This window comes from Dermacentor albipictus, chromosome 3, assembly GCF_038994185.2.
Source record: "Dermacentor albipictus isolate Rhodes 1998 colony chromosome 3, USDA_Dalb.pri_finalv2, whole genome shotgun sequence".
Classification (NCBI taxonomy): Eukaryota; Metazoa; Arthropoda; class Arachnida; order Ixodida; family Ixodidae; genus Dermacentor; species Dermacentor albipictus.
Window position 1 is genome coordinate 85,086,906 of NC_091823.1, and position 27,454 is coordinate 85,114,359.

Genomic DNA, 27,454 nt, shown 5'->3' on the forward strand with positions numbered 1-27,454 from the left:
AGTTTCTCTGCTTGGGTATCAAAGAAACCAGGGAAGGAACATCACTTCAGGGTGCTAGTCGAGGTAAAGGGGATGTTTATGTTGGCAGTGACGCTCTCCTCCTGGCAGCATGGTAACACGACAATTCAATTCTTCCTATCTGCTTTAAATAATAATGAACCAATATGAAAAACTTTTGCAGTAAGATGCTCCCTAGGTGGCACTTTACAAGTTCCAGTGTATAGCCAAAATTTCTGATGAGGCCTCATGAGCGGTCCTTCAAGATGTTTACACACGCACCAGAAAAGCTAAATGCATACTGCTTTTCTGAAGTGTTAATGCCCTTAGTTATAGGAAAGGCCTGTGGACTCAGGTTCAACTAGTACTATGTGTGTGCCTTGTTCTGGAGCCAACCAGTGTTTCCATGTTGTCAAGAACTTGAGAAGTATAGCGGCAAGTAGAAGAACCTGTTTAATCGTCTTGTCGCAGCACTTTATTCTGCATTCACTCTTTCTATGCTGCACACAATAATTTGAAAGTGAGAAGGAAACCACTAATCCTGTCTCATGTTTACATCAGTTCATGATTTATGAAACTTCTCAGTAAAAGCGCTCGTTCGTCGCTTCAGCTTGGCTATATTTGTGTTTTTTATTTGTCTGTTTCACCATGCCATAGGATTTAACCTAGTGAAGATGAACTGATATGAAAACATCGACTGAAATTGTGGTTCTCTGCATATGTACCATGTGGCACTTTGTTTATTGCAATGCTTATTGCACACTTCTGTTTCGAATATCACCCATAGAATTGCTTCCATCCAATATTTATCGATACTATTGTAATTTCTTGAAACTCGAAAGGCTTTTGGTAGGCACCTATTTGCCGCCCTGCTTTTGGGCTAAGGTGAACTTCTTTACTGTATCACCTTCACCATAAAGTTTCATACAGTAATTACTATAGGAAACTCTTGTGCACGGTCGTTCAGCCATCATGGAAATGATGGGAAGTGCATGGATTTGTCTAATCTTCGTACTTGCAGATTCAGACGTATTTGTGGCTTTATTTATTTCTTCCTTGTCCTAAATTTCAAAGTGATCTATAATTTTCAAAGTTTAGAAGACTCTGCAAACGTGCACAAGCGCTACTAATTGCAATGGTCCAGCTTGTCGAGGTGGCCAAATCAAAACGCGCCAAGCGTCTCAAGCCACTGGCTTGCCCACGATAAATCCATAAGGGCATTATATGTCGCTTGTCAATTCATGGGTTCGTGGTGTAATGGTTTCAATATCGGGCTTGTGTGCTAGAGGCTCTGTGCTCAAATCCTGCCATCTGACAATTTTAATAATGTTTGTTTAATTATTCATTACGGAGTACCTTGTTGAAAATGACAAATTTACAAAGTTACAAAGTGGTTTGAAGCCAGAAAGACGAAGTTTAGGCAAATCCATGTACTTCCCATAATTCCCATGCTGGCTGAACCACCGCTATTGCAGCTCCCATAAACACTAACGTCAGCATTTCCTCTAGTAATTACTGTAATAAACTCTATGGCTTTACTGCAGGTGCTTCTTTAAAATACACTGTTCTTCAGCTTGAGGGTACATTAACCCATTTAGATATACTGTCATGCTATCTTGTGATTTTGTTTTATTAAGCATGAAATGCTTTTAGCTCCCATTGTTGGCGACCTTCAAGAGACCTTGAGCCAAAATCCAGAGCTGTTATCCAGGCACTCAAGATGAGGACGTAGCAAGAATGAAACGAGAACATCCGGGCATCGCTGCAAGAACAAAACATGATCATCCGGGTAACCAGTCAAAACTTAAGAAAATGCAGTCTTGTGCAGGACCACATTGTATACGCTAGTTACTGCACAAACAAGTTACAAAAAAAAATATTGCTTCCAATTTCTTCCTAATCTTTGTTCACAATATCACTCAAGCTGTAACTTCTATTACGCTGAAGTTTAATTTGTCATTTCTAATAGCGACGTTAAAAAGGCAGATACGTGGCACCATACTCTTGATTGTGATCTTTTGGTGCTGAGACAAAGTTGCCTGTGCTCTTTTCAGCATCAGTGGTCCGTGAGTTTTGCAGCGCTGGTTTGGTGCTGTCTTGAAAGATGGCGCCATGCTGTGTGACCAAGCCAGCAGCGTTCGGCGCGTCATGGATAGTTGTTTGGCCGAGGCGTGACTTGCAATGAGGTTCAGTTCAAAACAGGTTCATTTTGGCTCAGTAAGCTCTCAGGCCTGCGTCGCATCATGGCTTGGCTGCATTTGCTTCTCCGTCATTCTTCATATCAATGAGGTTGCTGTCACAAATGCTTGCAGCAATGCAGCACAATCCAAGAAAAGTTAGTAAGCGTTTTTTGGAAACCAATCGCTTAGCGAGTTATACACCATAGCAGAAGACTGCTCGACTGTGCCGACAATGCCAGGATTATGCAGCCGTTCATCATCACGCACCGCGGCCACCTACCTAAGGCTGCACATTTTCAGCCGACTACTTCGACGTGACAAGAAGAAAAAGTAGCGACAAGCGTTGAGTGCGTTGCACTGTTGGAAGAAGAAAAAAAATGGCTGTGGCTTAGCTAAGGTTAAGCCCAGGTTGCGAAGCATACTAGCCTTTATTTTAGTTGTTAAACCACTGTTTAGCCTGGTGAACTGCTGTTGCTTGGCTATATTTGGTTCGGCTAGACGAAGAAACAACTCATGCGTTACTCTGCTTCGCCTTCAAGAGTGGAACGCAAAAGCGTTCCCGTCGACCCGCCAAGGGGTGTAAGACAATGGGCTACGGCGCAGCGGCTATGCGCCCCGCATTGGACGCGGTGAGCGTCGAGCAACGCAGTGTTCGGAGTGGCAACGAAATGTGCGCCTGAGCAAGCGACGCCTGCCTGAGCCTTAGAAACAGCTCGTTTATAAGGCAACACCGCATTCACTAGAGGCGCTTTTGTACCACTTTGAAGCATCCTACTCGTGGCTCAGTGGTAGCGTCTCCGTCTCACACTCCGGAGACCCTGGTTCGATTCCCACCCAGCCCATCTTGCAAGAGTTGAGCCAAAGCCACCTAGAAACAAGCGCAGCTGCTTATATACCGCTGCGACGCCGCGAGCGACAGCGCGAGTTGGAGCCCCGTTTCTCCTCTGTCGTGACGTCACAGTGTCACGTGGTATGGCATGGGGTCAAAGGTCATTGAAGGCGACACCGCCGCGCCTGAGGAGCTGGGTTGAGCTCTAGTAATATGCTTCGCATAAAAACAATTGGAACGAGGCTGTTTGCTGTCACTTGCTGTGACGGGAAACAGTTGTATCCTTATGGACCACATGACAGGAAATAATTGCATCCATATGAACCGAGTGACAGTAAACATTTTCATCCATATGGACCAGTGCAAAGTGTGGTGTGGAGTGGCGTGGTGTGGTGGGGTGTGCCGTTGCGAACATGTACTACACCTATTTTTTAAGATTGTGGCTAGTATCATCTCCAACCAATCTGCTTTGCCGGTAGCCATTTCATGCTTACATTTACTCTTGATTATGGGAGAGCCAGCAATTCTTGCTGTGGAATATAGAAAGACATTGTGGTATCATGTGGACCTTTATTGAGTCATGCTGTGCAAAGTTTCGTAAGGTACCTTATGTACAACCTTTGGTGAAAGAAGTGAAGCTAATAGGAGCACAAATGATGCTTTGTCATTGAAGAGCTCTCTATGCTGGAAAGCCGTGAAGCTCTGAAGAGTCAGTACTGGGGTTCATGTACCTCTCTGATGCTTTGAGTGACGCCAGTGCGGCAGGGGACAAACAAGACATTTTTTATTCACTTGCCGTCAATAACATAGCAACTCTGCTTCTTTTGACAACGGCTGTGCATTTAGTATTTTAGTGACCTGCGTGAAACAATTTACAAGGGTAAAGTCTTCTTTCACTGTTTTTATTCATTATGTGACAAAAGTTCTTGTAAATAATTCAAAAAATAAATACCAAACTTTCTCTACTTAATTCCTCGTCGAAACCTCAGTTTCTGTGCATGTCACCTCACAACTAAAAAATTTTTAAGCTCAGGTTTGATCCATTTTGGCTTTATATAAGTTGTCAGAACTTGCTGTTAGATTGAGCCTTTTGTTCCTTCGAAGTCTCCTCCTCCTGGTAAAAAAAGGATTTTTTGCCATTCATGATGCATAATTATTGTGCTAACAAAGCTTAGTCTAACTTTTTTTTTGTACCTGTAAGAACAAGATTATCTGCTTAATGTAAAATCTATTTAATAAAATTATGTGTTGCAACATACATTTTCTTTTTATTTAGAAGTAGAAAACGTCATCAACATCTTGCTCTAGAACTGTGTGAATTCAAGTAGTGCAGTCAGACGGCCCACTATGGGAAGATGACTACATCAAGGCTTACATTAAAATTGGAAGCCGAGCCAAACAGGGACCTTTTGTAGGCACTTTCCTTGTTAGAATGAGAATACAACCAAGCCAAGCCATTCCTTTGCATACGGTTCCACGCGCAAAAACATTTCAACACCCTTTTTGAGGGATCCCCACCTCCTGCCCGAGAATCAAGGTCACATGTATAAACGCCTCTGCATAAAACAAGCTCGATATAGCATGACCAGTTATGGCATTTACTTGAGTAAGCCATCAAATGCGGAATGCACTAAACCTATTTCTAGCATCACAAACTCGCGACCCAGGCTTGCACTTTATTTATTCTTTAAATTTTTAGGTAGTTCTCTGCTACAGGACCACCATGGGTCATGGTCATGTGGCTTCCACTCACACCGCAATAATGTGAATAGACAATTCACTGCTGTGGTAAAAAAGAGAGAAGTTAAAAAAGTACTTTAAAACTGCAATCAGTTTGTTCGAAACTCTTCCAACAGCCATTACCACTATTGCTCGTGCGTATCCAAGGAGCATGATTGTGCGACCCATGGCTCCGGTCAGGAGGTGTTCATGTTCATTTAGCACTTTTACTTCACATTTGATTGAGGTAACTCTCTGTAAGCACAAAGTTGCCATTTATCGTTGCTACAACAGCCACCTTAGCAGTACATGCATGCTCCCCTGCATCGTCAATGCCATCCCCACATTAGGCCGACGTCAAAGAGCCATAACAGTGAGAGTCTGCAGCCACATCAGCCGGGGTGGCCAGTCCGTGGCACCCTCGGCACTCCTTTTGTGCCAAGAATGAAGTAAAACATTCACTTAGGCGGCATCGAGCATGAGGGGCTCAACGATGCACACAATGTGTGGTATTGCGCAAGTCTCTACACTAGGTATTCGATTTGCGAATCGAATTATTCAAACGTCCACTATTCGATTCAATTCTGTGATATTCGATATTCTCACTGCCCTAATGTTGAGCGCTGGCAACGATGCGTGACGTATATATGACAGTGCTGTTGGCAGATGTGGCAAAATTAGAGCAGTAAAAATTGTACCATTGTCACCATTTGCCCTGCCCATCCTACATGTTGTGACCCTTGTGATGAACAGCAATGGCTGTGAAATATGGACACTGTAGTTTCACTAGCGACATGCTTTTTTGTATAATACTTCAATAATGACCTGCTCATTCGGACAGAAATTGAGACAGAAATTGTTCATTGAGTAAGTCACGATTGTTTGATTTGGTTCTCGAAATAAAATCTATCATAAAAAGCCTGTGCACTTGAGGAGTCTTGTCGCAGGGACTGACAAGCAGAGAGCTGTTGTGTCGGTGCATGGAAATCCAAGCTGCGTCTCTATGCAGACATTTGCTGCATCTCTGTGTGGGCAGTGGCTCAATTGAGGCTCAACAACATAGTGAAAATGCGCCTAGTGTTACACTGCTGCTTGCATCATGCCTCACTGCATAGCATTTGTTGAAACTACTACAGCCATGTTCATGGCAAACTAATTTAGGGGAGACACAGCAGCAACAAGCTCTTGACAAAGTATAAACTCCACTTCAGTGATGAAATGTGGAACGATCTGGAGTGTGCAAGACATAATGGAGGATATTCAGCACTGTGTACGAATCACACACCTCAGCGTCTTTTTTTTTTTTTGATAATGTCACTATACTCTTGACCAATTAGAGCCCATTAAGCAACCTGTGGTGTCTCTTGCAGCCACTGCTGCTGCTCGTCTTTGTTAGAAAAAGTGACTTGCAGTGACCTACGGTCAGTTAAACAGGGATTTTTGTATTTAGGGGTTGAGAAACTAATAATTTGCTAAAACCTCACATTTTTCAAAAGGAGTTTGTTTCCTTTTAAGCAATATGGCTGCACTCACAGAACAGCCTATTTCAACATCTTGTTGGGACCTTTTTCTCTGCGCTCACCATTCCTTTGCTGCATACAATAATTTGAAAGTGAAAGATAACCAGCAGTCCTGTCTCATGTTTAAGTAATTTTGCCATTTACATATTGTCTCAACAAAAGACACCTTGAAACACTCAGTTATCACTTCTGGCTTAACTACGTACTTTTCTTTCTTCCCCTCTTGAAACACAGGGTAATCTATAAGATTGCGCCATGCCATAGTGTTCAACTTAGTGGCAATGGACTGATATGAAAGCAATTGAAATTGTGGTACTCGGCACCAGTACAATTTGGCTCCTTGTCCATAGCAATGCTTATTACATACTTAATTCCAGATAACACCTGTACTGCGGCTTCCACCCAATATTTATCTGTAGAATTGTATTGGCTTCTAACTCTGAAAGCTTATTGTGGGTACCTATTCTCTGCATTACCTAGGGCTAAGGTGAACTTCTTTACTGTGTCACTTTTTCTGCAAGTGCTTCTATGAATCTGCTGTTCAGCTTGAGGGTACATTTATCCATTTAAATATACCTTCATGCTACCTTGTCCTGTCACTTTTTTTTGCTGCTGATTCTATCAGTACATTGTGGTAGCATGTGGAACTTTATTGGGTCATATGAGTGGTGCTATGCAAAGTTTTATGATGTATTGTATGTACAGCCTTGTCAAAAGAAGTGAAGCCAATAGGAGCACAAGCGCTCCTTTGTCTTTGAGGAATTATTAGTTTTTTAAAGCTGTAATCAAAGGAAGTGAAGCCAGTGGGAACACAAAAGTTCCTTCATCTTTGAGGAATTCTTAGTGCTGTAAAACTGTGAGGAGTAAGTACTCTCTGATGCTTTTACTGATGCCAACATAGCACAAGGCCAACAAGACATTTCGTATTCCACTGCCATCAATAACATGTTGATTCTGTTCCTTTCAGCAAAGGCTGTGTGCATAAGGTATTTTGCCTTGTGGCTGGCATGAGGAGTTCATTCTTGGCCATGCTGTTGTAGTCCACTTTCTCTACCCGCATGTGTATCACCAGTAGGTTAACAATGCTAAATTCACACTCCCACTATGTAGCAGTATTTAGAATGTGCGATGGCCTTTGTTCGTGGCTGTGTCTTTGTGAATTTTCCTTCATCACTGACTGTGGTTTCAGTACTTTTTCTGGGCATTTGATAATATGTGATCTTTTATTTTATTGCCCGTTACCTTTAAGATGTGTACTCTTTCTTGGTGCTTTGTTTCTTATTACTCTGTCTGAACCATGTCACATTATTCTTGGATGTAAGCATTTCTTTACAGTAATTGAATAATTTGTGTTTAATTAGAATTCATCTCACAGTCTTTTTTGGAGCATTACAACATCAGTGTGCTTTGTGAATGCATTGTTAAACATTGTTTATATGTTGTTATTTTTTTGCTTGCACCTATGGAAGTGATCTTTGCAATTGTCTGTTTATACACTTAATTTTTCGCTTTCTTACTTCCACTATCCTTAGTATTTTATGCTGTTGGATGCGCCAAGAGAATTTCAGTGCCGACACGAGGAAGTTTAATTTGTTATTGCAACTAAAAACACTTGCTATGAGAGATGTATATCAGCAACTCAAATTGTATGCCATTTCTTAAGACCCGTCTGCTTTTTTGGTTCCTACATGTTCATGTAAGACATCGACAATTCTGAAGGCACTGGTGTTACATTTTTCTTTAGTGCAGAGTTCATACAGATCCTCAAAAGGCTCGAAGATTCTTTAAATTTAAAATCACATTTTCAATGCCTTCAATGGGCTGAAATATTTATGGGTCCTTAAAAAATTATTAAATTTTATTTTAACAGTTACAGTTGTTGAATAATGATGAGACTTGCAGAGGGTAACCAAAATTTCAAGAATCAGAAGTCAAAAAAACAATTAGATACTTTTATTCGGCAAGTTGGTGGAAAAAATTGTCAGTGCATTATCATATGCACCTGCCCTAATGCGTGACACATCAGAATGTATTTTGCCCATTGTCAAGATAAAAATGCTGGCAGTTCCTAGCAGCAAATTCATATTCAATGGCAGCATTTTAAGTGGCATGGCATGCCCACAGCTTGCATGTGATAGCTCTCAAACACTTTGTGGACAGTCTCCTCGTTGCCAGAGTGGAAAAATTTACAACCGCTGATGATACTCGGCAATCATTCATGACACTCTCACTATCCAACGCATTAAATGTGATCATCAAAGGAACCCTTGGAATAATGAATACGCGGAGTTCTTTTGGAAGTGCAAGTGCAAGGTGGAGTTGTTTGAAAAGACTTCAGTCAGCGTGGACTTTTGAAGAACAACACATCATGAACTGAGCTTCTTTTTTTATCCTTAGTAAAGAGCAAACATGCATGAGAGAACTGTTCAATGTCGAGCTCATATTGCTATAGAGAACTTGAAAAAGTGTGCTGTGTCTGCCACAGTCGAATATTCTGCCCGAATGCTAGCCTGAGAGGTTCATTGTTGATAACACCTTATTTATTTATTTTCATAATATTGTTGACATATGTCCAAGCAAGAGAGGTACAACATTGCCAACTCTCCCAAATCTCCAAATCTTTCATAAACTTTATGAATTTGGGGTCATTTTAAGAATGTTGCGCCAATTTTTACAAAAATTGCTGTTTGCAAAAAAGTTTCTCTTGTCAGTTTCTTAATCTCTGGTTGGGAACTTTGCTATAATAAAAAAGTGCAAGATGGGTGCATGCTTCAATCAAGTACAGTAAAACTTTGTTGATATGATCCCATTAGTACGATTTGCCAGTGCCAACGTTCACGATTAAGAACTCAAAAATGACCCAATACAGTTACGGTTATTATTTACCGGTTCATATGTTCTTGGAAAACACAATCTTGTGGCACCAACGTTCAGTAGATCGCCAAACTGCAATTGTATGATACGTCTTCCGGCTGCTAGATCCCATGTAAACAGGAAAAGTCGCAAGGCGCGTGTGATCGGGAATACTAAGTCACCCACTGCAGCAGCTTCTCTACAATACTTGCCCGCCCGTCTCGTGTGAAAACGCTGGTGGGCACTAACCCCCGTATTCAAAAATACATCTTAACTTGAAGCCCATGCTCGACTTGATCTAAATGAAGCCTGTCAAGAACCAGGAAGGAAACGCAGTAAGCGTGAAATACATCTTAGCTTGAAGCCTATGCTTGACTTAATTTAAATGACACCTGGTGTGAACATGCCCAAGACGCTCACTGCGTTTTTTTCTGGGTTCACGACAGGTGTCATTTAGATAAAGTCGAGCATGATCTTTAAGTTAGGATGCATTTCTGATTACGGGGGTAATTTTCTTATTCCGTTATGAGCAAATCTCCTCCTGGGTCATCGCACACCACATTCACAGCTATCGCACCCAACCCTATTGAAATAAACATGTTCACTTATATGTCTCGCGGCACATAGGCCGTAGTGCCATCTGAAGCGTACTTTACACTTCTAGCAAGTAATACAGTGAAAGCTCGTTAATCCGAACTTCAATAATTTGAATTTATGGATAATTCGAACTGTGCGATTTGGTCCCGCCAAGCTCCACAGAAGTCTATGTATAAGAAAAGCCCGTTAATTTGAATGCGAGAAGGTTCCGCCACGGATAATTCGAACTACGCGCCACTGTGCCGGCGGCTTGGCACCTGGAACATGGCCAGAGAAACACGCCTACTGCCTACACACAAGGCTGCGTCGCCTCCGGAACAGAGAGAACGGCGAGAGAAGGCAAAATCGGGAAAAATCTAACCAGCGCGGGACCGGCCAGAAGGCAGCTGTGGCTGCCTTCTCTCCGTTCTACGTGACCTCCAAGACTTCTTGCCCATAGCGAATCTCGAAGCTGCTAATGTTGTGCGGCAGATGGCACGGCAACCACCAAAACACAGTGAATCAAGTGCATCACAGGTGCGCTTGCAATCAAGAACCGATAAATCGGGGCCTTAGCCACCTTCACATGTTCAGCGTTTTTGTCTCAGCAGTCTTCATCGGTTGTGCATGTCTGTTTTCAGCTTAGGAGGTACTGGCCATCGCGATTCTTTTTGATGGTGTTAAGCCTCGGCTAACGTTCGTTTTGGTAGACATCGGTGGTGTGGCACTGTCGGACCCAGAGCTGCGACTTGATGATGGCGTGTGCCCGCGGCACACGCTACAACTTTCTGACATGCCAAATTTCTGACATGCCCTACTGCTTCCAAATCGCAGTGTACTGTTGTTCTCCTTCACTTTCGTTGGTTTAAACTTTTGTTAAATCGAACTGAAGCGGCTTCCCCTTATGGTTTGAATTAACGAGCTTTTACTGTAATCCAAATACGCTGTGATTTCGTGCTGCATGTAGCACAAAGGGAGCATCACGTATCGCTCTGGCAGCATCATAGGCATCGTATTTCAATGTTGCCCACCGGCGCGATTTTGTTTACACTTCCAGTTGCACTCTCAAAACACTACGCTATAGGAAAACAACAGTGTGTGTCTCGGGTCGCTAGGTCCTACCAACTTGATGCCTGTCCGCATCTTGTGCCACAACGATTCACGCTGACTGGGCAGGTTAAAACTTTCCACCAAAATGTCCTGCTCGAAGAAGCTGCTGATCCAGGATGAATTCGAGGAGTACATACTTAAGCTCACCAAAACCGTTTTAAAGAATTCACGTTTCGGGGCCACTCGAGCCCCACCAGTCTGGATTGCAATTTCGTCTGGTGCTGCAACAATTCATACAATGCTTCGCATTATGTAGATGTCAACTACAGTTGAGTCTGCCAATTTTTTAGTGACTTCCGTTTGTACGTTTCCATGATTAGTAAGTTGTTTTCTCACTTTTTTTTCTAAAATGTAAGAATGAGGTTCTGCTGTATATACAGACAAGTTTCTGAACCAGGCAATATCTGCAACAGCAAAGTTCCTGAAAGACTCACTGTCACAAAAAGACAATGTGTGTCTTGTCACTTTCAGCTGTTCCAAGATTGCTGCCACTGCTGGTGGTGGTGGTGGAGGCAGGAAGTGGTTGCTCTTGGCCATTGTCTCTTATTTGGTTTCTCCATGTTCATCTGAGTGGCCTAGTCTATCCTTAAGGATTGCTGTGCAATCGAGGTATGCTTTCAGTTTCTTGTGACACTAGATCTTATCAATTTTAGCTATTATTTCTTGATGTACTTTTAAAATGTTCTTGGAATTTTTCTGTTACTGCACATCGAAGGGTGTGAAGACCTACCACCAGTTATGGCACACTGCGTTCTAGCGCACTGATTTGTCTGTCCTGCCTTTTGAATCTCTGTGCGAGCATCTTCACTCCACATGTCCTCCTCCAAGTTAGCGTCGCTGGTTGGCAACGTGTTTTGGCGTACTCCAGGAGTTGACACTACCATCGCTTGCATCGCATGTTGGTTCACTACTTGAGAGAGTGTTACTGTCGGTTGCGCATCTGTCCAGGACGACTGACTTTTTGCAAAACATTCTCTAAGCTCTCCATTTTCTGCTGCGAGCTGCTGTATTAAGGCTTATTTCATCTGTTTCTGAAATTGTTAGCTGCATTTGCTGTTGTCCTTGCAGCGGTGATTGCTGCTCGGGGTTGATATTTGTATCTGGTAGTGTGCATGGCAGGTGGTTGTTGAAAAGCTTTGCTGCCCAGCTCACCTGAGGTGTTCTCGTTCATGAGGCCTTCTGGCTGTTCACTGGTAATGGTGGCCAGGAGTCCTGACTTGGGCCCATTTTGGGTGTTGATCATGACCACGATCTTGATGATAATCTGGATCTCAATCGCTTCCTTCCCGGGTTGTGTGTCCACCACACCCAGGATCTAGATCTCGAGTAGGCATGCTGTCCACGAATTCAGCTCCTTTTCCTGGATCTATGAGCCAATGCAGCCACACTCCTTGCTTACCATCAAGTGCGGACCACTCAGCTGCCACATGGGTGTACAGGTGTGCTCTGATCTTGGGCCCCATTTGCCGTAGGCTTGCCGCACTGATTAGTCCAGGTTGGGAAAGATGTCCACGCAGTGCCCCATTTGGCCCCAAAGTGTTAGATTTGTGCAAAGTGTCTGTAGGGCTTGCATCACATCTCTCCTGCTAGTATCCCGATGTGAAAATATATTTATTTGCCTTCAAAAGTCGCAATTTCTGATTAAGACTTTCCCATGGTCCTCGCGTGTGGCCATCCAATGCTAAGATGCTCATGAGTCTTTTTCTCAGGGATGCCAGTGGGAACCCCATGAACAACTCCTTTAACTGAGTTAGAGAGTGCCAAAAAGTACATGGTGCCCTCGTATCTTCCCGCACTGAGTTGCAGGGATCTTTCGAAACTGCAGGGCTAAGTCTTCTTTTGTTGTGCTAGCGATGATGATGTTCTGTGACCGGTAGGAGCAGGTAATGACTGTTTTTCCAATGACTTCTCCCTTGAGGCTGCATGCTGCTGCAAGCTCTTGCACAATTTGCATGACCGTGAACTTGTATATGTTGAGCCCTTGTTGGGGTCGAAATATTATTTTCGAAGTGCTCTCAGGAAGAGGTTAGGTCAGCACTTGAGTGGTTCGAGGTTTGACCTGGGTGGCAGCTTTGTTGAGTGCCAGCTTGGCAGCCTTACGGCATCTGTGGCATTGTGTTATGAGCCATTCATTCAGACAATCACTCTCGGACAATGAAAGATCTGATGGGTAGCCACATTCCATGCTTCCTTCTTTGTAGGTTCTATGGCTATAAGGTGCCCATTCAAGCTGCCCAGCCCCTCGGGGAAGCCAACTGCCACCACACCTCAGCATGGATAGACCATACTCCTGGTTGGCCTAGCTGGGCAGCCGCAGCTTTGCAACTTTCAGAATGAATAATTACGTGAAAGAAACACTCACGGACTGGCGGGTGGTCTCTTTAGCTGCGACGAATGATGTAAATTCTGTGGGATATTGAAGTGAAAATCAGCAGAAATTTGACGTTGAAATGGGAGCCTATGTGGAGAATTTCCATTCCTGTCGGCTTCGTTGGCTTCGACCAGATACGAAATTACCTAGTTATTGGCCTGTAGAGATATTCTGAGAATTTTCATTTTAGGTGTTGTCTTGGAAAGAAAATAGCATCAACCTAACCGCCCCTCTTGGTCACTGAATTGCGCTCATGGGCTGTGAGTACTAACTGTGTAGTTGTGGAGTACCCCCTCTAAAGCAGCTGTGTAGCACTAAGTATATTGTTTAATCTTAAGAAATCATTAAGTGACTAAGATATGTGCTCTAACACTTTGCAACAGCAACTGGTGAGTGATATTGGCCAGTAATTACTTACAGTCAAGGACTTCTTTTAAAAACTGAGGTTACTTGTACCAAGTGCCAGTCATTGGGGACACCGTACCTTAGTCTAAAGATTTAGTAAAAATAATAACCGTGAATCAAGGTACTACTTCTGAATATCTTTTAAGAAATGCCAAAGGAATGTTACCTGGCCCTGAGGCTTTGACCACGTCCTGCCGCAAAGGAAGCTCAATCACACTTTCATCAGTTGCGCTGATTATATTTGTACTGCCAAATATGAAAAATTTTATATTTTCACTGCCACTACATACAACATTTTTACATTTCCAGATATTTTTGTTAGTGGCTTTCGCTTTGTAAATTTTCTTGCACCTACATGACTTTTTTTTTTTTCAGTGTTGTTTGGTGCATGACATCAGGTGATCTTTATATGTTTCACGTATTTTTTTTTACCTCTAGGCTCTAGTACTGGTGCTAATTCTTGAAGCTTTCTTGTTATTATTTTGCTATTTTGTATTATATTTAGTACTCATATTGTACTGACGATTGCAGAACTGCCAAAGAAAATTGAGGAGCTAGAGGTAAAGATTAGTAACAGGGCTGTAAGTACACGTGAACTTCTCTTTGGTAAGATCTTGCTGAGAATGATATTCTGGGATCGATATTGTACAGTTGAAGAAAGAGGTTGATTGTTTTGATTCAAGTGCTTTTCACTCGAATGGGCTTGTTGAAAAACTAAATAGCCAAAATGCTATGCTAATCACTGAAAACAAGCAACTGAAATCCCAGAACCACTCATTGACACGCAAGGTTGAGGAGCTTCAACAGCACTCTCACCTTAGCAATGTCAAGATCAAAGAAAATCCCTGTTCTCAAAGCGAGGACTATGTTGCAATCATGAAAATAGTAGGGGAGAGAATTGGCTGCCTTGTATTGCCCAGCAAGCTCAACATTGCTAATCGTGTACTCACCAGATCGAATGACAAGAAAAACATCATTGCCCGGTTCTGTTCTAGAGCTAACAAAGCTGGCTTTGTTAGCAAAGCACATAAAGTCAAACTCCATTTTAGTGACATTGGATTCTCTGGCTGTTCCAATGCTCTCGTTTTTGTTAATGAGCATCTGTCCCCATGTAGCAAGGCTCATTTTTCCAAAGTACTTATGTTGGAGAAAGAAAAAAACTGAATGTTCCCTGTACTGACAACAGCCAAATTAAAGCTAGGAAGAGTCATAACAACAAAATTTTGCACATTTGAAACAAATCTGACTTAATGAGAGTAGACTAAACCGTTTTGTGTCACCACTTATGAATCATGGCTTCTCTACTGAAACCCAATCAAGTGAATTCCTTCTTAAGCAAATTAAGTTCGATTATTCATTTCAGTGTGAGGAGCGATCATAAACACTTCAATGAAATTGATAATTTCCTCACATGGCTAACTAGTTTTACTATAACTGAAACTTGGTTAACATATAACATAAATAATTTGTGTTTCTTCCCTAACTTTAAATCGGAATACTGCAATAGATTAACCAACAGTCACGCTTATGCAGCCATATATATTTCTTCTAATCTTGCTTATCGAAGACATGACCTATGCTTAATCATTACTAATTGCAGATCTGTTCAGATTGAATTCAGTAAAAGGTTCCTTCCTCAAGGTGACAGGAATTTCATATTTGGCTACATTTAGTATTCTCCTTCATTCTCAGTCAATGAATTCTGTACTAGTCCTGATCATATTTTACATACTGTATCACTAAAAAATAAAAAGGTTTATAATGGATGATATAAACATTAGTTTACTTGATGAAACATCTGTAATAACTATACTAGGTTATTTTATTCCTGCAGATATGATTGCTTAATTGACTTTCCCACACACTAAGTCTCTAATGGCACAAGTACACTAATTGATCATGCTTTTTCTAACTTCCTTTTTGCCTCTGGTGAACAAAGCAAGTTAGAAAGTTAGAAACATTGACATCAGTGATCATTACCTCCTTCTCTTGCACATTCTATTAAGACCTTGCCCACCTTTGCATACTATGTTCTGGACAACAATGGCTTCATAACTGCTGTTGCTAATACAGACTTGTCAGAAATTAAATCACTAAACGATTCACAGAAAGCCATTCCCGCATTTTTTTCTGAAGAGGAGGAGGATGTTATAAGCTGTAGGTGGGTCTAGCCATTGTTAGATACGGACCCTTTTCCTGGCATCACTCAAGTTCACCAGACCACATCGAATCGCCGTCGCACCGAATTAAGGTGCGCAGAAGCACATCTAACACTTTCCCGGACCTCTCAGACAAGTGGGCGACCCCCCACCTCATGCGCCGCATGTGGAGCTATTGTCCCACTGCTTGACTCTTCTCGAAAGTGCAATGGCAGCCTGGCACGGTTCCAGGTAGTTGATCCTGGTCCCGAGAAAAGCTGCTTTGCAGCTCTGAAAGCTCGTTCAAAAACAACCCGTATCCTCCAGCTGAGCGCTTTCAGACGGGGATGCAACACCAAGGCAACGCGGGCTGTAAGTCACTGTGAAGCCCTCGGAGCCACACCATCTGCCAATTGTGATGGCAGTTGCAGACCAGGAGGCAATACCGGTGGCAAGTCATCCCTCGAACAGTAGAGCCCTTGGAGCGACACCATTGGCCGAATGTGACGGCACTTGCACGGGCACCTACCATTGGAGGAAAATGACGACACCTGAGCGTGCTCGACGAATGGCCAAAAGTGACGTGACCCCGAGGCACCGAAAGGGTTAAAAGCAAGAGACTGGGAGCAGAGAAAGCATTCCTTGCCATGGGCCACGGCGTCCAATTTGCTGCCGGCCATCAATGACTTTATTACTATTAATTTCTTTGTGTTCTTACTGTAAATAATGTAAATAAACCTCCAGTTTCATCTGAAAATCCTCCTCAACATCGGCCAACACCCACGCTCAATGGCAAGATCCAATACCATGCAAGGCATTTTAAAGCGAAAGCTTTACTGGCCGCGAACTTGCGATTTCGTCGTGGCGGTGCTCCGAGGAGGCACATGACGTCACAACGCTCACCTCGCCGCAGATATTTCTCTCTCTAGCTCGCTCCCTAGTCTCTACTGCGCATGCACCACTAGTAGCATCGAGCCACAGGTGGTCCGCCGCTGCGCAACGCGGCACCTTTCTGCCGCTGCCGTTTGGTATGATGTCACACCGCGTTCCTTGTCGTTGCGCTCGCCTCCGCTCGCTTCGCCAGCTGCGTCGCATGCCTAATAACATGTCGGAGGATTGAAAAAGAGAGCTCGCGTGCGCCACAACCACAGTTGAGGCGGCAGTATGGATAGCGACAGTTCTGATAACCAGGAGGAGGTCTGGAATCGACATCGGAACGAGATGAAGAGGAAACGAATCGCCCAGGAAACAGATGAACAGCGTGCTGAATGGCTGGCCAAACGCTGCAACATAGCTAGACAACCAGACTAACCTGGACTTGCAATCAAGATTAACCAAGGCTAACCATGCTATGCCTTAGCTTTCGCTACTTATATCCTGGCATAGCCGTGCTAAGCCACTGCCAATTTTTTACACTAATAATTTCATATGAAAGTTCCTCCAAAAAGAATTGTAAACAAGCTGTGGCATTCTCTTGCAATCCATGGACCTCGCAGAAGTTGGCAACATTGGTAAAACGGGATAAGTTATATAGTGACATGTGTGCTTGTTTATCTTTCTCCTGTGACAGCTGTTCACTGGCTAACAAGCATTAAACGTTATCACTCAGTGCAATACGCGCCTGCATGATTTAGAACTTACATGAATGTTATCATTAATTCTATCTATCGTGCATGTCCTCGCCGAACCTTGTACTATCTGATTGCGTATGCGGCACGAATTATATAATAGTTTCAGTAAACAACGAGGGCATGATTGCACTAGAACCTTCGACGAGTGATGTATAGAAGCCGACGCACCTGACCCGTTGATCAGATTTCGACGATCCCCAACTGTATTCGCCGCTATCGTTGTGCTTCAAGTGTAACTTGCTTTTGTGGGCACAGGTTCGCACAATGAAAAGTCACTTTCATCATTCACAGTTTTACAACTGTTTTCTGCACCATCACTACTACGTGAAAATAAGAAAACTAAAAAGTAGATGTTTAACATGAAGTTATATGCCCGATATAAAAGCTTCTGTAATACTCTGAACTGTCAGCTAAATTCAGCTAAACAATTGTATTTCAAGCAAGAAACTCTAAAGGCCGGTAATAACACTTTAAAAAATGGGAAATTGTCAACTCTTTTTAAACAGGATCACACGACAAGACCGGGTGTCCAGAATTTTAAATGATAGAGTTGAGTACAATTCTGCACCTGATATAGCTTAGGCTTTCAGTAGTTTTTTTTTTTTCATAACGATTTGCCTTCTCCTACACAGATTATTAAGATGAACTGTCTGCCCCATTCATTCTTCCTATTTCCGACAATGCTGGAAGAAATATTTAACATTATGTATAGCCTAAAAGTGACAAGCGCTGAAATTGATTAGGTCCACCCTGATAACATTAAATTAATTAATAAATCTTTATTAAGTATGAATTTAAGTATAGAAAAGTCATCCCAGTTCTAAATAAAGGTGACAGCTCATTATTACATGACTACCAACCTATATGAATTCTACTGTTCTTTGTGAAAATTGTTGAAAAACTAATTGAAATATTTGGCTAACAAAACACCTTTCTAAATTTGTTATCCTCTCTTCATTCCAGTTTGGTTTTCATCATGGATATTCGACAGAGCTGGCCCTGATCCATCTTCATCATCATCAGCAGCAGCAACCTGTTTTATGTTCACTGCAGGACGAAGGCTTACTGACCAAATAAAAATAATTAATTGACGAAGGATTTCTTACGGGCTCAGCTTTTATTGATCTAACACAGGCATTTGATAGCATAAATGATAATATCCTATTCGGCAAGCTTGAGGCAATTGGCATTTGTGGTCCAGTCTTTTGCTGCTAAAAAGCTACATACATTTAAGAGTTCAAGTTGTTTCTATTTATAATGTTTACTGTCAACAGAAAAGTGTTAACATTGGGGTGCCTCAAGGCTCCATCTCAGGGCATCTCTCGTTTTTGGTTTACCTGACTGTCTTACTTCCACAAGATGCATTCTGTACGCTGATGATCCTACTAAATTTACCTTTCACAAAAGCATCTCATTTCTCGTTAATGAACTAAGTGCTGATTTAGAAAATGTACTAACGTGGTGTAATGCCAACATGTTGTATATTGAGGCCACCAAGACTGAAGTTGTATTCTCTTCACATCAGCGAAACTTAGCATCCATTCCACCTATCATTTTTGGTCCCCACCATCTTCCTCTAGTTCATATTCATCTTTCCTTGGCATTCTACTTGACTGTAATCAGAAATATCAGAATTGTATTGCCCATGTAAAGAATAAAATAGCTGGTGGTATATACACCTTAATTAAAACATGCCCTTACTTTACATGAGCCACCGTTACACTCACTTTACCACTCTTTTGTTTGCTCCCATATTACTTATGGTATAGTAAGTAATGAAACACCTATAACACTGACATTGCATCTCTACAGATAGTTCAGTGCTAAGCCTTAAGGATTATTACTTGCAGTTCATGCTTCACTAATGCCAAATCCCTACTAGACGAGGATAACATCCTTACCCTTTCTGGACTTGCCGAATACAACTTAAGTATATTGTTCTACAGATTTGTGAATAATGAACTACTACCGGTAACATTTTCACCATCTAACTTGGTGATTTATAGTGCCACCAGATTCGGGTTAAATAGCAATTTTCAATTACCAAGAGTTCACAATAACTCTGGTAAACAGACTGTACCATATCCATATCAAACACACCGCCACTCATTATGAAAAATGCAAGATCCTTACACCAATTTAAAAGAGAACTAAAAATGCACTTATTATGGGCAGACTAACGAGAAGGTTTATTGTATCCATTTCCTTTTCTTTTAATGAGTGCTCTTTAACTATGCGAATAAACTCTTGTCTTTTTTTATATCCATCCAGTTTTTCTGTTATGCTATGATTTGCCTTGCTACCATGAGATATGCTAAACCATTGTTGTTCTTTGTAATCAATTCTGTATTTTCTTCTGGTAATGTTCTTTTTTATTTCCTGTGTACTACCTTATTGATGTGTGACTGCTCCTTTGAGATAACTATCGTAATTGTTTTTGTAGAGGACGTCCTGATACAGTCTTTGGCTATGAGCTCCCCTTCTGTGCAATAAATACCTACCTCTAACATGATCAAACTTTTAATAATAAATTAGTATTTGAACGTTTTTATTGTCTCCTGGCACATAGGGGTTCCTTTGCAAGAATTGTATACTTATCCTTGATTAATAATTCAGTTAACACTGTGCTTCACAGTGTTCAATAAAGGGCTGTTTGGTGAATGTACATTATTTCTTGCCATTTTAATGCTTGCACTAGTAGCAATTATCTTTTGGTATCACTAACATTTTATTGTGCTGGATGCTCCAAAAGAAGTTGAGTGATAGCATTGGCATTGGCATTCATGATAGATAGCATTGGCAATTATTGGAATTCATAATTGGCATTGAATGCATCTGTAATGACATATTCATGAGCAATTAAAATTTTGAGGCGACTGTTGTGATTGATGTTCTCATTACGCTTCTCCATTGGTTCAACTACAGTACCGGCAGCCCTGCAGCCACTGGTGTGGCGTAATTATCCTCCAATTATATTTGTTTTAGGTAGGTCATATTTTGACTGAGCCACGATATGATAGATACTGTACACAATACCATTATTGTGCTAGTGGTCAGAGTATGTGCTATTCCTGTTTTTTTTATCTCTCCGAAAGATTCTTCCAGGATCACATTTGTGCCAGTCTCTGACAGCAGGGTTCCTCAATGCTAAGATCACTTCAGGGCGTGTGCTTCTATGTTCAATAATTCCAACAATTAGCTGTTCCTTGTTTACTATGTTTATACTGTGCAATAATGTGCCTGTTTGGGTAAACTAAACATGTGAACAGCACTACAATCTCAGCAGCCCATCTATAGGTTGCATGGAGTATTAGACTGATAGCCCTCACAATTTTTTGTGCTGTGCAATGCTTGTCGTGTGTTATATTCTTTTCTGTGGTAAGATCAATGGCATACTACGGCACTTTGTTTGTTCTATTCTCCACACCGGGCATGACCATAGAGTGCATTGATAGAGTGCATTGCTTGATCTGAGTTAAGCCAGCTCTTGCATTACGAAATGACCTACCTGGTTTATCTTTTTGTAAAGTGTGCATCACCTTATCTTTCAGTGTTTATTATTGATTTAAGTACTTGTTAAGTTAATTGATGTCTTTCATGCTTAGCAGAACAAACAGGAGAAAATGCTGGAGTAGCATTTGGCCACACTATGCAGACATACTGATCATTGAACACAGTGGTGTGTTCTAGGTATTATGCCTTAGTCACATATGTTGTGCACAGAAGCTTTATTTCTCTGAGTGCTATGTATATTAAATAGCTCAGATAACAAATTATCAGCATAAAACCAGAAAATAATTGTAATAACAGTGTGTGCTCGATCAAGGGCATCTGGTCTCTGTTCAAGGCTTTATTGAACAAGCATGGTTCTTGTCACCTCAGGTGGTGAGCTTTACTGAAAAAAAAAAAAAAACGGGGACTTGCTTTTGTATGGTCAATGGAAAAGGGGGTTACCTTAGGTTTGTAAGACTGTATTGTGAATAACTATGTGATTGAAGAGGTTATGCTTGTCCAGGAGAGTGCTTATTTTTGCATTCCACTGGGAACAGTACATTGGTCATGGCACCTTCACATTATTGCTGTTGTTACTGGTGCATAGGCTGTGGTGAAGGGCGCGAAACTCGGTAAGAATGTCGATATGGTCACAATGTGTAACACGTACCAAGATAGTGTACAAATTTCTGTGCACCAAGTTTGACATTTATACAGAAAATATCCTAAATTGCTGACAGCGAAAAATTTTTTTGAAGCTTTGTTGCATGTGAATTGTTTTTATGTGATAATTGTCTTGGATATCATGAAAACATCGCCATTTTATTTTGGCTGAGGTGGATGCACATGCAAGTGCTACACTCCACATCCTCTGCTTTCAATGAATTTTACCATACAACACTGCTTTCTTTTGTGCAAAAGTATGGTCACACTTTGCAAAACCTATATACCTTTTGGGCAAATCAGAAAGGTTGTCCAGCCCTTGACTTTCTTACAATTACTACAAGAAACTCTGGTGCTGCGATGGTTCAGCCACCATGGGAATGATGGGCAGTACATGAATTAGTCTGATATTTGTGCTTGGGGCTTCAGCTGTTCTTGTAGCTTCGTTTATTATGCTTTATCTGAGTCTAAGTTGAACTAAATATCAGAGTAATATATACTTTTTTTAGTGCAGGACGTAATAAGACTCTGCAAGCAGGCATAATCGCTACTAAGTGCAGTGGTTCCACTTGTCCATGCATCCTTGACATAATGGTTTCAATATCGGGCTTCCTTGCCAGGGGTTCTGAGCTCGAATCCTGCTGTTGGATAACTTTAACAACATTTATTTAATTATTTATAATGCAGTACTTTCTTAAAAATTATCACTTTGCAGTCTTCAAGCCATTTAAAGCCAGAAGGACGAAGTTTAGGCAAATCCATGTACTACCCATCATTTCCATGCTGGCTGAACTGGCCTGCTTGAATCTCCCATAAACGCTAGCGCCACAGTATCCTCTAGTAAATATATGAAACTGTGTGGTCCAGCTGTGCTATGTTTGATCATTTCTGAGATCACCCTCAAGGCCTATTGAAGGAAAAAAAGGCTCATCATTAGCACAAGCATCTGTGTTCTCTGATTGTGGTACTCCGTAAACACAGTTTTGTTTTGTTTGCGCAGGATCAAGGCTTTCTGTCTCTCCAACAACTGTCAAGGATGAGAAGTCGCAGCAGTCACGCCTCCACCGTTGTAACTTCTGTGACTATGAAACTGGAAGACTCTTCCATCTGCAAGCACACATCAGGGTCCACACAGGGGAGCGTCCCTTTAAGTGCCATTTGTGCCCTCAGAGCTTCACACTGAATGCCAATCTGAAGACACACCTACGCACCCATACAGGCGAGAGGCCATATCACTGCCCTTCATGCCTTCGGAGCTTCTCGCGAAAAGACACCCTCAATGACCACCTTCGCATCCACACAGGCGAGCGCCCATTTAAATGCCCTGTATGCGGGGAGACCTTTGCCGCAAAGTTCACCCTCAAGACTCATTTGTACGTCCACTCAGGCAAGCGGCCATATCAGTGCCCTTCATGCTCTAAGACTTTTGTGAATAGCAGTGCGCTCAAGAGGCACTTGCGCACGCACACGGGCAAGCGACCATAACGCTTCACCGACTGTTTCAAGTTCTTTCTGCCTTTGACTTGAACAGATGAAAACACTCCACGATAACACCAGTGAGTAGGCCGCCAGCCTTGTAGATGTGCACAGCATGTTAGCTACATTCTAAAAACAGTTACACCCTTTGGGGTGTATATGTGCCACATAACAAGAATCGTCGTCTGTGTTGCCCACATTTCCTTTATTTAGGGCTGCGAGCCCGGTACTTCCAAGTCACGAACGACATGCACATTATCAGCATGACAGAGCATTCTTAACAGGAAAGTAGCAAGCGCAGTGTTTTCAAGAAAGGAAACGCAAGCAAGACAGATGACGATTGTTGTTGTGTGGCAAATATACACCCCAAAGAGTGCAACTGTCTTTAGAGTGTAGAGCCTGAATTATGAAACTATATATCAGCGCATTATGGTATTCTGGTGCCGTATTTCTCATGTGTTGCTATAAATTCTTATATGTTGTCTTATATGTTGAACTGCCAAGTTAGTACGCAGGATGTTTCAGCATAACCTAACAAATTACAAAGACATTTGTTGTAGCAACATTGCTATACATTGCACTAACCACGTTCATGTGGTATTCTTTCATGTGCAGGCACAAAAAAGCTTGAAGTGAGCAGCCAACATCAATGCCTTCAAAACACTTGTGTGTGCAGTAAAATAGTCGTAATAAATTCTGAATGTTAGCTTACTTATTGGGACTTGTTGGTGATCTCCAAATATACTGCTGCCTAAATGAACATTCTTGTGAGTTAAACTGCCCCTCAACAGGTTTGGGCATTACCAACAGACAAAGCAAGGTGCATAGGTCATTCGATGAAAATTATGTCAACAAAATATGGAATCATTCCACGGTGTGAAAACAGCTAAAGTTTTATATGAAAACCTATGCACCTTTCCTCTCGAGGTAGCCCCACTTCTTGCCAGAAAATGAAGGTCACATGCCTCTGTGTAAAACACACTCTCCGCAGCATCCCCAATTATGACATATGACTTCAGTAAAGCATCTAATGCAAAATGCACTGCACCACCACTGGAAGTGTGTCATTGTGTGGAAAATGAAGAATAAGAAGGAGGGGAAGAAAAGAAGGTCGGGTTTCTGATGTATACATGACACAGTTTCTCTGCTTGGGTATCAAAGAAACCAGGGGAGGAACGTCACTTCAGGATGCTAGTCGAGGTAAAGGAGATGTTTATGTTGGCAGTGAAGCTCTCCTCCTGGCAGCATAGTAACACGACAATTCAATTCCTCCTATCTGCTTTAAATAATAATGAACCAATACGAAAAACTTTTGCAGTAAGATGCTCCTTAGGTGGCACTTTACAAGTTCCAGTGTATAGCCAAAATTTCTGATGAGGCCTCATGAGAGGTCCTTCAAGATGTTTACACACGCACCAGAAAAGCTAAATGCATACTGCTTTTCTGTTAATGCCCTCAGTTATAGGAAAGGCCTGTGGACTGAGGTTCAACTCGTACTATGTGTGTGCCTTGTTCTGGAGCCAACCGGTGTTTCCATGTTGTCAAGAACTTAAGAAGTATAGCGGCAAGTAGAAGAACCTGTTTAATCGTCTTGTCGCAGCACTTTATTCTGCATTCACTCTTTCTTTGCTGCACACAATAATTTGAAAGTGAGAAGGAAACCACTAATCCTGTCTCATGTTTACATCAGTTCATGATTTATGAAACTTCTCAGTAAAAGCGCTCGTTCGTCGCTTCAGCTTGGCTATACTTGTGTTTTTTATTTGTCTGTTTCACCATGCCATAGGATTTAACCTAGTGAAGATGAACTGATATGAAAACATCGACTGAAATTGTGGTTCTCTGCATATATACCATGTCGCACTTTGTTTATTGCAATGCTTATTGCACACTTCTGTTTCGAATATCACCCATAGAATTGCTTCCACCCAATATTTATCGATACTATTGTAATTTCTTGAAACTCGAAAGGCTTTTTGTAGGCACCTATTTGCCGCCCTGCTTTTGGGCTAAGGTGAATTTCTTTACTGTATCATCTTCACCATAAAGTTTCATACAGTAATTACTACAGGAAACTCTTGTGCACGGTCGTTCAGCCATCATGGAAATGATGGGAAGTGCATGGATTTGTCTAATCTTCGTACTTGCAGATTCAGACGTATTTGTGGCTTTATTTATTATGTTTTATCTGTCTTCCTTGTCCTAAATTTCAAAGTGATCTATAATTTTCAAAGTTTAGAAGACTCTGCAAACGTGCACAAGCGCTACTAATTGCAATGGTCCAGCTTGTCGAGGTGGCCAAATCAAAACGCGCCAAGCGTCTCAAGCCACTGGCTTGCCCACGATAAATCCATAAGGGCATTATATGTCGCTTGTCAATTCATGGGTTCGTGGTGTAATGGTTTCAATATCGGGCTTGTGTGCTAGAGGCTCTGTGCTCAAATCCTGCCATCTGACAATTTTAATAATGTTTGTTTAATTATTCATTACGGAGTACCTTGTTGAAAATGACAAATTTACAAAGTTACAAAGTGGTTTGAAGCCAGAAAGACGAAGTTTAGGCAAATCCATGTACTTCCCATAATTCCCATGCTGGCTGAACCACCCCTATTGCAGCTCCCATAAACACTAACGTCAGCATTTCCTCTAGTAATTACTGTAATAAACTCTATGGCTTTACTGCAGGTGCTTCTTTAAAATACACTGTTCTTCAGCTTGAGGGTACATTAACCCATTTAGATATACTGTCATGCTATCTTGTGATTTTGTATTATTAAGCATGAAATGCTTTTAGCTCTCATTGTTGGCGACCTTCAAGAGACCTTGAGCCAAAAGCCAGAGCTGTTATCCAGGCACTCAAGATGAGGACGGAGCAAGAATGAAACGAGAACATCCGGGCATCGTTGCAAGAACAAAACATGATCATCCGGGTAACCACTCAAAACGTAAGAAAATGCAGTCTTGTGCAGGACCACATTGTATACGCTAGTTACTGCACAAACAAGTTACAAAAAAAAATATTGCTTCCAATTTCTTCCTAATCTTTGTTCACAATATCACTCAAGCTGTAACTTCTATTACGCTGAAGTTTAATTTGTCATTTCTAATAGCGACGTTAAAAAGGCAGATACGTGGCACCATACTCTTGATTGTGATCTTTTGGTGCTGAGACAAAGTTGCCTGTACTCTTTTCAGCATCAGCGGTCCGTGAGTTTTGCAGCGCTGGTTTGGTGCTGTCTTGAAAGATGGCGCCATGCTGTGTGACCAAGCCAGCAGCGTTCGGCGCGTCATGGATAGTTGTTTGGCCGAGGCGCGACTTGCAATGAGGTTCAGTTCAAAGCAGGTTCATTTTGGCTCAGTAAGCTCTCAGGCCTGCGTCGCATCATGGCTTGGCTGCATTTGCTTCTCCGTCATTCTTCATATCAATGAGGTTGCTGTCACAAATGCTTGCAGCAATGCAGCACAATGCAAGAAAAGTTAATAAGCGTTTTTTGGAAACCAATCGCTTAGCGAGTTATACACCAGAGCAGAAGACTGCTCGACTGTGCCGACAATGCCAGGATTATGGAGCCATTCATCATCACGCACCGCAGCCACCTACCTAAGGCTGCACATTTTCAGCCGACTACTTCGACGTGACAAGAAGAAAAAGTAGCGACAAGCGTTGAGTGCGTTGCACTGTTGGAAGAAGAAAAACGGTTGGAACGAGGCTGTTTGCTGTCACTTTCTGTGACGGGAAACAGTTGCATCCTTATGGACCACATGACAGGAAACGATTGCATCCATATGAACCGAGTGACAGGAAACAATTGCATCCATATGGACCAGTGCAAAGTGTGGTATGGAGTGGTGTGGAGTGGTGTGGTGTGGTGGGGTGTGCCATTGCGAACATGTACTACACCTATTTTAATATAGTGGTTAGTATCATCTCCAACCAAACTGCTTTGCCGGTAGCCATTTCATGCTTACATTTACTCTCGATTATGGGAGAGCCAGCAATTCTTGCTGTAGAATATAGAAAGACATTGTGGTATCATGTGGACCTTTATTGAGTCATGCTGTGCAAAGTTTCATAAGGTATCTTATGTACAACCTTTGGTGAAAGAAGTGAAGCCAATAGGAGCAAAAATGATGCATTGTTATTGAAGAGCTCTCTATGCTGGAAAGCTGTGAAGCTCTGAAGAGTCAGTACTGGGGTTCATGTACCTCTCTGATGCTTTGAGTGACGCCAGTGCGGCAGGGGACAAACAAGACATTTTTTATTCACTTGCCGTCAATAACATAGCAACTCTGCTTCTTTTGACAACGGCTGTGCATTTAGTATTTTAGTGACCTGCGTGAAACAATTTACAATGTTAAAGTCTTCTTTCACTGTTTTTATTCATTATGTGACAAAAGTTCTTGTAAATAATTCAAGAAATAAATACCAAACTTTCTCTACTTCATTCCTCGTTGAAACCTCAGTTTCTGTGCATGTCACCTCACAACTAAATA

General features: G+C 41.9%; 1 long non-coding RNA gene across 1 annotated transcript; it reads left to right on the plus strand.

Annotated features, from left to right (window-relative positions):
- Nucleotides 1-22,487: 22,487 nt before the first annotated feature.
- Nucleotides 22,488-27,405, plus strand: LOC139057444 (uncharacterized). Its single transcript, XR_011512798.1, has 2 exons — nt 22,488-23,040; nt 23,576-27,405. It is a non-coding gene; the product is annotated as an uncharacterized lncRNA (long non-coding RNA).
- Nucleotides 27,406-27,454: the final 49 nt, after the last annotated feature.